This window comes from Serinus canaria, chromosome 2, assembly GCF_022539315.1.
Source record: "Serinus canaria isolate serCan28SL12 chromosome 2, serCan2020, whole genome shotgun sequence".
Classification (NCBI taxonomy): domain Eukaryota; kingdom Metazoa; phylum Chordata; class Aves; order Passeriformes; family Fringillidae; genus Serinus; species Serinus canaria.
The window spans coordinates 1,385,037-1,398,799 of record NC_066315.1 but is presented as its reverse complement, the minus strand read 5'-3'; the positions used below and the strand labels follow the sequence as shown (position 1 = coordinate 1,398,799).

At 50.2% G+C, this 13,763-nt stretch overlaps 1 long non-coding RNA gene across 1 annotated transcript in view; it reads left to right on the top strand.

The window, feature by feature from the left end:
• The window catches only part of LOC127059230 (uncharacterized), a 54,103-nt gene extending 43,142 nt beyond the window's left edge, over nucleotides 1-10,961 (top strand). The window contains exon 4 of the long non-coding RNA XR_007776862.1: nucleotides 10,847-10,961. This is a non-coding gene — a long non-coding RNA (uncharacterized LOC127059230). The remainder of the gene's footprint in view (nucleotides 1-10,846) is intronic.
• The last annotated feature ends 2,802 nt before the right edge of the window (nucleotides 10,962-13,763 follow it).

Genomic DNA, 13,763 nt, shown 5'->3' with positions numbered 1-13,763 from the left:
CCCATGGAATATTTTTAGCCTTTTCCCAATGTCCCCAAGCCCCTGCTGACAATCTGCACTGCCACCTTGTGTGATTCCAGATTCCACTCCAGCTTCCTTCGGGATCTTCCCTCTCCATTTCTGCTGGATACCCCTCCCTCCTTCCCTCCCAATCACAGAATTTTCACCTGATCCCAAAATGTTTTCATTATTCCCTAAAAACCTCCTGCTATTCCTGCTTGTCTCAGCCTCGGCCAGGCTCTGATCTCATCCCTCCTCCCGCTGGTGGAAAATCCCTTGGAAGTGCGTGGATGGTTCAGATTCCCCAACATGGATTTTTCCAGGACTGGTATTCCAGCTCCTCATTCTCTTCCCACCCTTCCCCCTGGCTCAGGAACTCTTGCTCAGGAACCTGGGGAGGATCAGACCTGGCAGGAAAAAGATTGGGAATTTCGGATTCATCCCTGAGCTTCCATTTCCCACTTGCCTGTGGCTGTGCCCGTTCCACTCCCAAATCCAGGCCAGGGAGTTCATCCATGAACGGTGTGTGAAGAACAGGATCAGATCCTACAGGATGCAGAAACATCCAGAAAAATCCCATCCTGCAGGATTTTCCCTCAAATCCCTGCTGCTTTAGGCCCTCACCCTCCTGGGTGTGGAAAACCCAATCCTGGTTTCTCCTCCCTCCTCCAAGGAAAAAATCCATGGTTTTATTGGAATTTTCCTTCAGTGACACTTGGGACTGGTTTTGTCCTCGAAGATTAAGTGGGGAAGGAGAAAAACCAGGGAATTTTGTGTGCCCTGAGGAGCAAATGGTGAGGTTGGAAATTTATTCCCAGGTATCCCAAATGTTCCCAGACTGTTCTGACCCTTTCCACACCTCCTGCCACATCCAGCAGCTGGATCCAGGTGAGGATTCCTGACAGGAAAAGGAGACACTTGGACTTTCTCTTTCCTCTTGTCCCCCTGCTATCCACATTTTCTCCCGCTTTTCCCACACTAAGTCCGACTTTAAATTCCTTGTTGCAGCCCAAAGCCATCCCAGAGATCCCAAAAATCTTCTCAGTGTCCCACATTTGCACATCTGCCCTCGGGAGCCCTGCGAGCTTTGATTTCAGATTTATCCTTCCTGCCCCGTGGAGCTGCTCAGGATGGGAATTCTGGGGTGTTCATGGAACAGTGCATTGGAATGATTCTGAGGCAGGGTGTGTTTAAGCTCGGACTAACTAAACCTGGCTCACAGCGCTCGCCTTGAGCACAATCAAGTCCCACCATAAGGACTGAGTTCCGGTGATCCCAGCAGTGCTTCCCAGAGGGATTTTAGGCAGAGCTGTGTTTGGATCCAAGGGGAACACGTGGATCCAGTGCCATTCCCAGCTGCTCCCTGTTCCCTCTCTGCTGGGAGGGGCTGGTGTGCAGCTGCCTCCAGGGAAGGATCCCAGTTTAAGAAGGACTTGGGAATGTTGGAGTCAGTCCAGAGGAGGCCATGGAGCTGATAAAGGGACTGGAGCAACTTCCCTGTGGAGCTGGGAGAGCTGGGAATGCTCATCCCGGGGAGGAAAAGGAGCTGGGGAGAGCTCAGAGCAACTTCCAGTGTTTGAAGGGGCTCCAGGGAAGCTGGAGAGGGAATTTTTCTCAGGAACTGGAGGGACAGGACAGAGGGATGGGCTCAGGCTGACAGAGATGGGACACTGGGGAGGAATTCCTCCCTGGGAGGGGCTGGGATGGAATTCCCAGAGCAGCTGTGGCTGCCCCTGGAACTCTGGCAGTGCCCAAGGCCAGGCTGGAGCACCCTGGGACAGTGGGAGGTGTCCCTGCCCATGGCATGGGTGGCACTGGATGGGCTTTAAGATCTTTTCCAACCCAAACCATTCCACGATTCTTTCGCAATTCCATCCTCTAAAGTGTCTTGCTAGGACAAATTAAAACATTTATATTAATAAGACATTTATTTCTTTCAGATTTTTAAATATGTGGATGTAAAAAAACAAATAAGCTGTTTTGGTGTGAACTTGGGGGTATTTTACAATTTATTGTCCTTTTTCTACCCTCTCGTAATAAAAGAGGGCAGAAATGAAATAAAAAATGGAAATGTAAAATCTGTTTTATACAGGGTTTCAATGCAATTTTTAAAAGGGTGCCCAGAGAAGCTGTGGCTGCCCCTGGATCCCTGGAAGTGCCCAAGGCCAGGCTGGATGGGGCTTGGAGAAATCTGGAATAGTGGGAGGTGTCCCTGCTCATCCAGGGGGTGGCACTGGATCATCCTTAGGGTCCCATCCAACCCAAACCATTCCATGATTCTGGGGCCCACTTGGATCACCAACTCCTTTCACACCCTGCTTTTTGTCTTTGCACCAGGCTCCTGAGAAATCCGAACTTTTTCCCTGCCTGTATCAGGCAGAGGAGACCAAGAGATGGAAAAATTCCTGCTCCAAGCTCCGAGTTCCACTTCCAGGCACAGAACAACCAAGGGGTGTCTTAGGCACGCTTTATTCCTGATTTTTCTCCTTCAGTATTCCCTGGGACTGAGACCAGGTAAGCCAGGCTGGGAGCCCTGTCCCTGCTGTACCCCAGCCTCTGGAAGTTAATTTTCCCTGCTTTACTCATTAACTCCGTGCCAGCTATGCCTGATTAAAAATTCCTGCCCCAAGCAGAAAAGTGCGGGACAAAGGGATTGTTTAACCGTCCCCAAGGGGATTGCACGGATGGAACAGCCAGAACCTCGGCATTTATTCAGGATTGGACTTCCTCCCCAGTATCCTCCTGGTTTTCCATTTATTCCAAGCTGTGATCCTGCAGAGTTGGAGAACATCGACCTCTGGCAATGTTAAACTCCAGGACCCGGCTGGAGTTCGCGGTGGAATTTTTCGGGAGCATTTTCCTGTCCCTCAGGAATCATTGATGAAGTCTCAGGGATAAGAAAAGTCCTGCCACACCAGATCTGTGTCCTGGGTTGTTCCCAAGATATCCATGCAATCCCAGGCTGGTTTGGGATGGGAGGCAGTTTAACCCCCCCTAATCCCAACCCTTCTGACCGCTTTAAGCTTTGCGTTTTGGGGTTGCTGTGCTGGAGGCAGCCAGGTCTGTGGTGCTCCACCAAACCCACGGCTGCAGGGCAGTGAGGATCCCAGAATTCCAGGATGGCTTGGGTGGGAAGGGCCTGTAAGGATCATCCCATTCCACCCCCTGGATGGGCACGAACGCCTTCCACAATCCCAGGGTGCTCCAAGCCCTGTCCAAGCTGGCCTTGGACAATTCCAGGTCAGACTGGAGGAAAACCCTCCTGGTTTTCTCTTTCCAGGGCCCCTCAGGGGCTTCTTTATTCCCAGATTCTCTGGTGCAGGTGGGAAGGGATGGGAAGGGGATCCTGGCATTCCTTATTCTGAGAGGGGACACTAAACCAAGGAAGTGACACTGGCCAGACCTTTCCTGCCTCCTTCTGCTCCACTTTCCCAGCGTTGACCAAGAGATGACCATGGAGATTTCCCAATCATTCCTGAGGATGAGGATGAAGCCTCAGGGCAGTGAGGTCGCTGTGATCCCACCCAGCCACCCAACTGTCCCCCCATTCCAGGCTTTTGGCAACACCTTGGGCTGAATCCAGGGAATGCCAAGGGTTTAATGAGGCGAGGGGAAAGCCAAAGGTGTTTTCAGAGACCTCCTGTCGCCTCTCCATGAATATTTAAATGTGGGAGTGCAGTGCCAGCTTTCCCTGGAATTCCTGCCACTGCTGGGACAACAAAACCTCCTCCTTGTCAGGCACATTCCCATCCTGAATCCCCTTTGGAAAATGGAATTATTCCTGAGATGTTTGGCCTGGAAGCAGAGTTCAGGCAAATCTTCCTTTGATCCCAGAAAATTCCCTGCATTTCCAAAAATTCCCACGTGCAACAAAAGGAGCCACAGCTTGGGTTCCAGGATCTCAGAGGCCTTTTCCAGCAGAATGGGGTCTGTGATCCTCTGAAATGCTGGATTTTCTCCATGGATGAAGCTCCACAGCAGGGGAGGTTCGGGAGTGTTTGGAATTTGGGCTGGACAATCCCAGAGGATGTAAAAGGTGGGCAGAGTTCATCCAGTGGCTCCGAGCTCCCTGTGGGCTCCTCAGGAATCAGCTGCTGGCTCCAAATGTTCATCCTATCCAACTGTGCTTCCATCAGAGAATTCCAGCCCAAACTGAGACTATTCCCACTACATCCCATGGAAAGTCTGGGAAAAGTGCTGTGGAGTCACAAAAAACTTTGGTTTCCATAAGTCAGGGTCAGTCAAAAAAAGAGAAAAAAAAATTATGGGGGGAACCTCAACCTCCTCTGGGGCTCCCAGCACAGGAAAGACCTGGAACTGCTGGAAGTGAATCCAGAGGAGGCCCCGGGGCTGCTGCAGGGCTGGAGCCAGGCTGGGAGAGCTGGGAATGTTCCCCTGGAGAGGAGAAGGCTCCAGGGAGAGCTCAGAGCCCTGCCAGGGCCTGAGGGGGCTCCAGGAGAGCTGGAGAGGGACTGGGGACAAGGGATGGAGGGACAAGACCCAGGGAATGGCTCCCAGTGCCAGAGGGCAGGGATGGATGGGAGACTGGGAATTGGGAATTCCTGGCTGGGATGGAATTCCCAGAGCAGCTGTGGCTGCCCCTGGATCCTGGGAGTGTCCAAGGCCAGGCTAGAGCAGCCTGGGACAGTGGGAGGTGTCCCTGCCCACGGAATGGGATGGGATTGGGATAATCCTTAAAATCCCTTCCCACCCAAATCTTTCTGGGATCCTATGACAGGAATGATGAACTGTGATGATCCCAAACTACATTTCATTCCTATTCCAAGCTCTCCTTTGTGTTCCAGTGGTGGGATACTCCTGAGCTAAACCCCCTCTGATGGAAAAGTTGGGCACAAGAACTTTAAATATTTTTTTTTTAGATTCTCACAGAACAATATCCAACGGAATCCATGGATTCCATGGATTGACAAAGGATGAGCCTTCAGGTGAATTTTAATAAGATCCAGGATTTGGGGTTCTTAAAGCTGCATCCCCGAGCGCTCACCAAGGGCAAATCCTGAAGCTGCAGCCATGAGGAAAACAAGGAGAACTCTCCCTGGTTTATTTCCCAACCACAGCAACAGCAGGAGTCGGATTTCACGAGGCTGCGATGACTCTGCAGAGTAAACTTTGGGAAACTTTGGAAAACAACTCCATTGTCGGGAACCACAGGCTGCTGATTGACAGCCAGAGAACAATGGCTTCACACACATTCCCAAAGCCAGCCTTTATTCCTTCTTTTTGACTTCTGGGATTGGCAAGGCTTGAAAGGCTTGGAATTTTCAACAGCCAGATTTTCAGCTCTTTGTCCCTGAAAATCGCATTCTGCACCTTTAAATGGTATTTTAATCGTATTTTTATAAGTTTAATAATGGTCTAATTAATAATTATGAATTAGATCATTTAATGTGATGTTTAGGGGTTAAAAATTCCGTTTGGGAAGGGAATAAAATCTGCTTTAGCCATGCTGAAATTGCAGCTGATCCACAATAACGACAGCAATTAATTCTCTATCAATCAATGCCAAAAATCCCGATATTTCCTCAGGAGCAGGACTGGGAGCTGGGAGCTTCAGGAGGTTCTCTGAATAAATCCTCCAGTTCCCTGTGTCAGCCCAGACTGGCAGCCTGGGGTCTGACCCTCTCCATCCAGGGAATTTTATGGATTTGTCCGTTCCCTGCAGATCCCAGATCATGTTTGTGCCATGATTTATCAGTGCCGGAGGGAATGCCGTGTTCCCACAGCCTCCCTGGGCAAATATTCCTCTTTTGTCAGCAAGAAAAGGCCGGGATGCCGATGGCAAAGATAAGGACCCGTGCCAGGGATTCTGACGGATTCCGGCTGCGCTCAGCTCCAGGAAAGGAGAAAGATGGGAGGGAAGAGGCTCCTCCAAGTTCAATGTGCTCTTTGGAGACGTTATTCCCATCTGGATTTTGGCCGGGAGCCGCAGCTCTCCCGCCCTCCCAAGAGCAGTAAATAAAGCAGTGGCCTCTCCTTAAAAAGGCCGGAGAGTTCAGCTGAGTGTTGGGAGCCTTTTCTCCACCCGGGATTGGGGAGGTGCTCGCAGGGGTCCCAGGATGAGGGAAGAGATGGGAATCTTGACTGTCAGGGCTCTGGCTGCTCCCAGTGACCCCAAGCTGTGTCCCAAACTCTCTTTTCCCAGCCTGGCACTGGAGAAGGAGCCAGGGCTCTTCATCTCTCGGTCTCAGGGCTGTTCATTGTTCCTGATCTATAAAATTCCTTCTCCTGCCCAGCCGAGGTCGCTCAGCAGGACAGACAGAGGCTCTGCCTGCCCCGGGGCGGTGCTGGGATCTCTTTGTACCCAAAACCACCTGTGCAATATTGACCATCCCTTCCCAATCCCCATCACCTCTGTCGGACACTGAGCTGCCGCTCCAAACCCATCCCAAAGTGCCGCCATCCCAGCAGGAGCTGGAGAACAAGAAGAAGAAGGAGAAAGGCTGGGCACGCCCAGATCCCTCCATCTTGCCCCCTGAACCCCATTCTAAAAACCCCAAAATCTGTTTTTTTCACCCCATGACAAATTAATTATTATTCTACTTGGACTTTTGTGGCTTGCAGATCCTCACCCAAGGTTGGTAACTCGCTCCACGGGTCACAACCAAACCCCCAGGGGGCCTGGGCTGTGTGCCAGGGTCCCTGAGCCCCTGGCAGGGTCCTGGCACTCCAGGACAGCCCGAGGGATGTGCTGGGTCCGGACACTTGACTCCGTGTTTCACAAGGCTGATTTGTTATTTTATGATATATGTTATATTAAAAAGAGAATGATAAATTAAAACTACACTAAAGAAAGAGAAAGGATTTCATCAGAAGGCTTGAAAGGAATGATGATAAAATCTTGTGACTGACCAGAGAGTCCGAGAGAGCCGGGCTGGGATTGGCCATTAATTAAAAACAACCCACGAGACCAATCCCAGATCCACCCCTTGCATCCCACAGCAGCAGAGAATCTTTGGTCACATTTCGGTCCTGAGGCCTCTCAGCCCCTCAGGAGAAAATATCCTGGCAAAAGGATTTGTCATAAAATATGTCTGTGACACCGGGATGGCACAGCTGGAATTGTTCAGGAGAGGGGAGAATTCCCACCTTCCTTGGGATGCTCCTTCCACCCTCTCCAGTGCCGTGTTTGGGTCTCCTCATCCAGCTTCCATTCCAGGCTCACTCTCCCACCCCAGAGTTTCATCCAGCCCCACTTGGGAGCTTCACCTGCATGGAAAAATTGGGAAAGGGACTGGGAATTGCGGTCCTGCAGGTCCACAGAGACAGGGATGTCCACGTCCCTAAAAATCCCAGCGCCAACACGGCCATGAAGATCCCCATGCACAGCAGGGATTGCAGGATAAAGGATGGATAAAATCCTGCAGAGATTGGGCAAGGAAATATTTGTATTTGTGTGGAAATTTGTGGTTATGGAATCATAGCAGAGAGAATCCCAGGATTATCAAGGCTGGGAAAGATCTCTGGGATCATGGAGTCCAAGCGGTGCCCTATTCCCACCACAGCCCCGAGTGCCACATCCAGGAATTCCTTGGACATCTCCAGGGGTGGAGACTCCAAACTCTCCTGGGAAATTCCAAGGCCTGAGCACCTTTTCCATGGAGAAATGATCCCAAATATCCAATTAAACCCATCCTTGGAACAACCTGGGCCATTCCCTCTCATCTCATCCCTTGTTCCCTGGGAGCCCCAGGGACCCCCTGGGCTGCCCCCTCTGGCCAGGGAATTCTGCAGAGCCAGAAGATCCCTCTGGAGCCCCTTTCCCAGCTCCCTCAGCTGGGAATTTCTCCCCTCAGGGTGCTCGTGGTAGAATTGGAGTGCCCGAAATCCAGGGAAAATCACCCCAAAGCCAGACTGGAAGTGGAGCTCATCTTTTACCCTGAAGGAACTGCTGGACATCAAATCCCAACACGGAAAAAAGGCTTGGGATCAGCCCATGGCTTCCCTGTGTTTTATTTTTTCCTGGATATTTTGCATCTCCTCCCCTAAATCCTTCCTATGGTTTTCCAAGGAAATCATCACTGCCCATCAGAAACTCACAAAGGATTTGGGATGGAGATTCTCTTCTCCTATCCCAAAACTTTTTTTCCATCTTCTACAGGCAACCAAAATTCCCTTCCCATTCCCAATCTGAGCAGCCAGGACCGTTCTTTGCATTTTTAAAGGAATTTTTATTTTTAATTTCAATTTAATTCCCATTTTCAATTTCATTTTTAAAGAATAATCACAATAGGCGGCTCTAAAAGAAGGAAAAAAGTCATCCTTAAAGTAATTAGGAATGACATGGTCAGCTCCTCAGGCTTTCCCAATGTTTTTGAAAGGAAAATTAATTTATGCATACTGTTTTAAAGAAAAAAATGGAAATTAAAAAAAAAATGGAATTTTTGCCCCCCCCCAGACTAAAAACTGATTTTTAAAAATGTTCAGGACAAGCACCAAAATATATTTATAGAGAAAAATTGATGGAATCCCTTCCAGCGCTGGAAAATTCCCAAAGTTAACTACATTTCCCAGGATCCTGTGGGGTTTGTTTACCCTTTAAGCTGTGGGGAATGATGGGAAATTCCATCGGTCCCATGGAGAAAAATGGGAACCCCTGAACTTTGGAGTCCCTCAGGCTCCACAGCCACACTGGGATTCTCCATGGGACCCAAACATTATTCCCAATCCCATTTTCCCCAGGAAAAGCTCATTGCTTGTTGTTCTTCCCTCATAACCCAGCACAGAAATTTCCTTTTTATTTCTCCTCATTCCTACCCCAGGGAAGAGGAAAATTCCTCAGCACAGGAATTGTCTCCCTGGAATAATTAAAGGAATGATTAAAGGACAACCCTTCCCTCCCCAGCACTGCGATTTCATCCATTTCTCCTCCAAAACACCAGGAATTTTCCCCTGGATCAGCTCAAATATCCCATCCCTGTGCCACGAGGAGCTCCTGCTCTCCCAGAGAACAAAATTAGAAATCAGGGAGAAAAACCAACCGAGGGAAAGGATCCTCCAGCCCCAAATTAATCCCTGAGCTCCGCTGTTTACCCAGCGAAAGAACACCAGGAATATTTTTTTCCTCTCCTCCTTTTTTTATCCCGGCCCCGAGGAAACCAGAGAAGGGCTTCAAAAAATCCCAAACCTTCAGCATTTTCCTTAAATTACGGAGTGGGAGTTGGTGAGGGCACAGCGTGGCTCCTTTTTGTGCTGCTCCTGCATTTTTGGGTGGCTGCAGCTCCTCTGGAATGGCTCAGGCTCGGGTTCTGTTTTGTTTTTCTGGTTTCCCTCCTCTTCTGGCCACGTTCACCGGCAACTTTATCCCGGGATTTGGGGAGCTGCTGGGGCCCGGGGCCAAGTTCAGTGAAGAATTCATTGTCTGGGTGATGTCAGGATTCCAAACCCGCGGCGTGGGCAGCGCCCGCAGCCGGCTCAGGTGCCAAGGGAAGAGGGGAACACCTAAAATGGGAAGGGGATCGGGAGGGACGCTGAAAAAAAGAAGGAATTCCAGATTTTTGGGTGGAAATATTCCGATTATTTCTCTAATGATCAATTTATGGAGGTCCAGCTGCAAAGAAATCTTGGTGTTTGGAGCCTGTCCTGGTGCTGTTCCTGCAGGAATGGCTGGGAAAAGCTGGCACAGGACATTCCCAGACTCCAGGCAGAGACAAGTGCTGGGAGAGAAATGCAGCTTGGGATCCCTGTGGGATGCAGGGAAGCTGGGAATGGCTTGGGAATGCCTTGGGAATGGCCAAACCCATCATTCCCTGCTCGGGGAGGATCACAGCACAGCTCACCTGGACCTGGCCTGGGCTGGGCACTGAATCCAAATCCCGGCTTTAGCCAGGTCTGGATCCCTCTTTTCCTTCTCTGTCCAACTCCATCCAAAAATGCAGGGATGGCACCCAAAGCACCCACAGAGCTCACCCAGGGTCCTTCCCTGGGAGAGCTGGAGCACTTCCCTGTGGGAGAGCTGGGAATGTTCCCCTGGAGAGGAGAAGGCTCCAGGGAGAGCTCAGAGCCCTGCCAGGGCCTGAGGGGGCTCCAGGAGAGCTGGAGAGGGACTGGGGACAAGGGATGGAGGGACAGGACACAGGGAATGGCTCCCACTGCCAGAGGGCAGGGATGGATGGGAGACTGGGAATTCCTGGCTGGGATGAAATTCCCAGAGCAGCTGTGGCTGCCCCTGGAGCCTTGGGAGTGTCCAAGGCCAGGTTGGATCACCCTGGGACAGTGGGAGGTGTCCGTGCCATGGCAGGGGTGGCACTGGATGGGATTTAGGATCTTTTCCAGCCCAAACCATTCCAGGATTCCTCAGCAATTCCATCCCTTAAAGTGCCTCACTGGGCCACATTCCCAAAGCGGAAGGAGAAGCTCTGAAATTCCAGAGTTCCATGGGAATATCTGTGAGACCAAAGGTGAACCAAAGCCTGGGGAGCTGCTGGGGCTTTTCTGGAAGATTCTCCTGATTTGTCACATCCAGACAAGGAATTCCTGGCTGGGAGGGTGGGATGGAATTCCCAGAGCAGCTGTGGCTGCCTCTGGATCCCTGGAGTGTCCAAGGCCAGGCTGGAGCAGTTTGGGACAGTGGGAGGTGTCCGTGCCATGGCAAGGGTGGAATGGGATGATCCTTAAGGTCCTTTCCAAACCATTCCAGGATTCCCTGAGTCTCCTTTCCCTACAGTTCTGTATTTCCTCTGGGATTACAGTCCTGGCTTCCTCAGAGCAGGATGACCCTGAAATCCCAAATTTTCTTTGAAAAAAACCCAAACTAAACCATAAAAAGGTTTTCCCAGGCCCCTTCCATGACCCTGGGAAGAAAATCCCTTTGGAGAGGGAAGGGAAGGTTTGGGAAGGTTTGGGAAGGTTTGGGAAGGTTTGGGAAGGTTTGGGAAGGGAAGGTTTGGGAAGGTTTGGGAAGGTTTGGGAAGGTTTGGGAAGGTTTGGGAAGGTTTGGGAAGCGAAAGGGAAGGGAAGGGAAGGGAAGGGAAGGGAAGGGAAGGGAAGGGAAGGGAAGGGAAGGGAAGGGAAGGGACGGGAAGGGAAGGGAAGGGAAGGGAAGGGAAGGGAAGGGAAGGGAAGGGAAGGGAAGGGAAGGGAAGGGAAGGGAGGAAGGGAAGGGACGGGAGGGAAGGGAAGGGAAGGGAAGGGAAGGGAAGGGAAGGGCAGGGAAGGGAAGGGAGGGAGGAGGGAAGGGAAGGGAAGGGAAGGGAAGGGAAGGGAAGGGAAGGGAAGGGAGGGAAGGGAAGGGAGGAAGGGAAGGGAAGGGAAGGGAAGGGAAGGGAAGGGAAGGGAAGGGAAGGGAAGGGAAGGGAAGGGAAGGGAAGGGAAGGGAAGGAGGGAAGGGAAGGGAAGGGAAGGGAAGGGAAGGGAAGGGAAGGGAAGGGAAGGGAAGGGAAGGGAAGGGAAGGGAAGGGAAGGGAAGGGAAGGGAAGGGAAGGGAAGGAGGGAAGGGAAGGGAAGGGAAGGGAAGGGAAGGGAAGGGAAGGGAAGGGAAGGGAAGGGAAGGGAAGGAAGGGAAGGGAAGGGAAGGGAAGGGAAGGGAAGGGAAGGGAAGGGAAGGGAAGGGAAGGGAAGGGAAGGGAAGGGAAGGGAAGGGAAGGGAAGGGAAGGGAAGGGAAGGGAAGGGAAGGGAAGGGAAGGAAGGGAAGGGAAGGGAAGGGAAGGGAAGGGAAGGGAGGGAAGGGAAGGGAAGGGAAGGGAAGGGAAGGGAAGGGAAGGGAAGGGAAGGGAAGGGAAGGGAAGGAAGGGAAGGGAAGGGAAGGGAAGGGAAGGGAAGGGAAGGGAAGGGAAAGGGAAGGGAAGGGAAGGGAAGGGAAGGGAAGGGAAGGGAAGGGAAGGGAAGGGAAGGGAGGGAAGGGAAGGGAAGGGAAGGGAAGGGAAGGGAAGGGAAGGGAAGGGAAGGGAAGGGAAGGGAAGGGAAGGGAAGGGAAGGGAAGGGAAGGGAAGGGAAGGGAAGGGAAGGATTGAGGTTTCTCACACAGAGAAACTCAATGGAGACAAAGAGGAATTGGATTTCAATTCCAAACTCCTGAATAGCCCTTGGGAGAGCCTCAGATTCCAGTCTGGGACACGAGATTGTATTTTCCAGCACATTCCCCCCAAACTGGGCTGGGATTGTTCCTCCGGCATTACAGGGATTACAGGTACCTAAAATAGAGGTGGCTTTTTTTAGCTGATTTAAATCAAACTGCTAATTTGGACTAAAGTAAACTGCTAATTTAAACTAAACTGCTAATTTAAACTAAACTGTTAGTTTAACACTAAACTGCTGTCTAGTTTAAACTGAACTGCTAATTCAAACTAAACTGCTAATTTAAACTGCTGGCCTAATTTAAACTGAACAGTTAGTTTAAACTAGACTGCTCTCTAATTTAAACCAACCTGCTAATTTAAACTGAACTGCTCATTTAAACTAATTCCATGTCAGAAAAACCCTCATCTGGGGAGGAGATTCCTCAAATTCCCAGCTCCAAACCCCGAATCCCAATGTCCCACACAGATCCTTTGGCTTCTAATTATGGAAATTGTGGAAATTACAGAAATTATGGGCTGTGCAAATGCAGAGTAAGGGAAAAAAGGGAATGAGGGCTGTGGTTCATCCCAAAGGTGGGTTAAATCCCGGGAAACTCAACCAGCACTCCTGCCCTTAAACTTCTTCCCACAGCACGGGGTGGATTCCAGAGGCTGGGAGAAGATATTCCAGGAATTTTAATTCTGCCTGCTCTGAGAGTCAGGGAATGCTGATTTAATGGGGATGCTGATTTAAAGGGAAAGCTGATTTAATGGGAATTCTGATTTAAAGGGAATGCTGATTTAATGGGAATGCTGATTTAATGGGAATGCTGATTTAAAGGGAATGCTGATTTAATGGGAATTCTGATTTAAAGGGAATGCTGATTTAATGGGAATTCTGATTTAAAGGGAATGCTGATTTAATGGGAATGCTGATTTAATGGGAATGCTGATTTAATGGGAATGCTGATTTAATGGGAATGTCAAATCCAAGGGAATTCCGTGGAGAGCAAAGGCCCATCTGGAAAAACGAAGAGGAGCAGAACTGAGCTCTCCGCAGAGATTCCAGCCTGGATTATAAATCCAGGTCTAAAAAGGATGGATCATTTTACTTGGAGGTCCCGAAACCACTCAGAATTTAATTTGGATTTGGGACTGTAATAGAATTCCGATGTTATGGACACAAAATCCGTGATTCCCAGCACCCTGCAGGAGGTTGTGGCACTCATCCCTCGCTCCTGAGAAAAACCAGGAGGAGAATTCCAACTTGATGAGGATGAGCGAGATCTCATGGAGGAAGATTTATGGAGGCTCCAACTAAATCATCCTCATTTGTTGGGAGAATCCAGTCCCAGCTCCAGAGGAACCTGGAGAAAGAGGCAGCTCCCACTGGTGACCCAAATCACCCAGATGTGAAACCGGTTTGAACTGGGCATAAAAATGGATTTGTCTGCTATTTGTGGGATAATTTTAGATCGTTTTGGGGTTTTCCAGGTGTTTTTCCGAGGCCACCACCACCCAATTCCAGGTGTTTCCCTTAAATCCTTTAAGGTGAAAGGTCTTTTTAGCTAAAAATGGCTGATTTTTAATAAAAGCAAACAGAAAGGGAAGGATAAAGTGGAGATGGACTCACTTAATTCCAGGGCCCAGAAAAATGGGATTCATCCATTTGGTCTTTGGGAATTTCCATAACTTGCTGCCTTGGAATAAAATTCACTGAAATCACTGTTGAGTTCGACCTTTTTCTC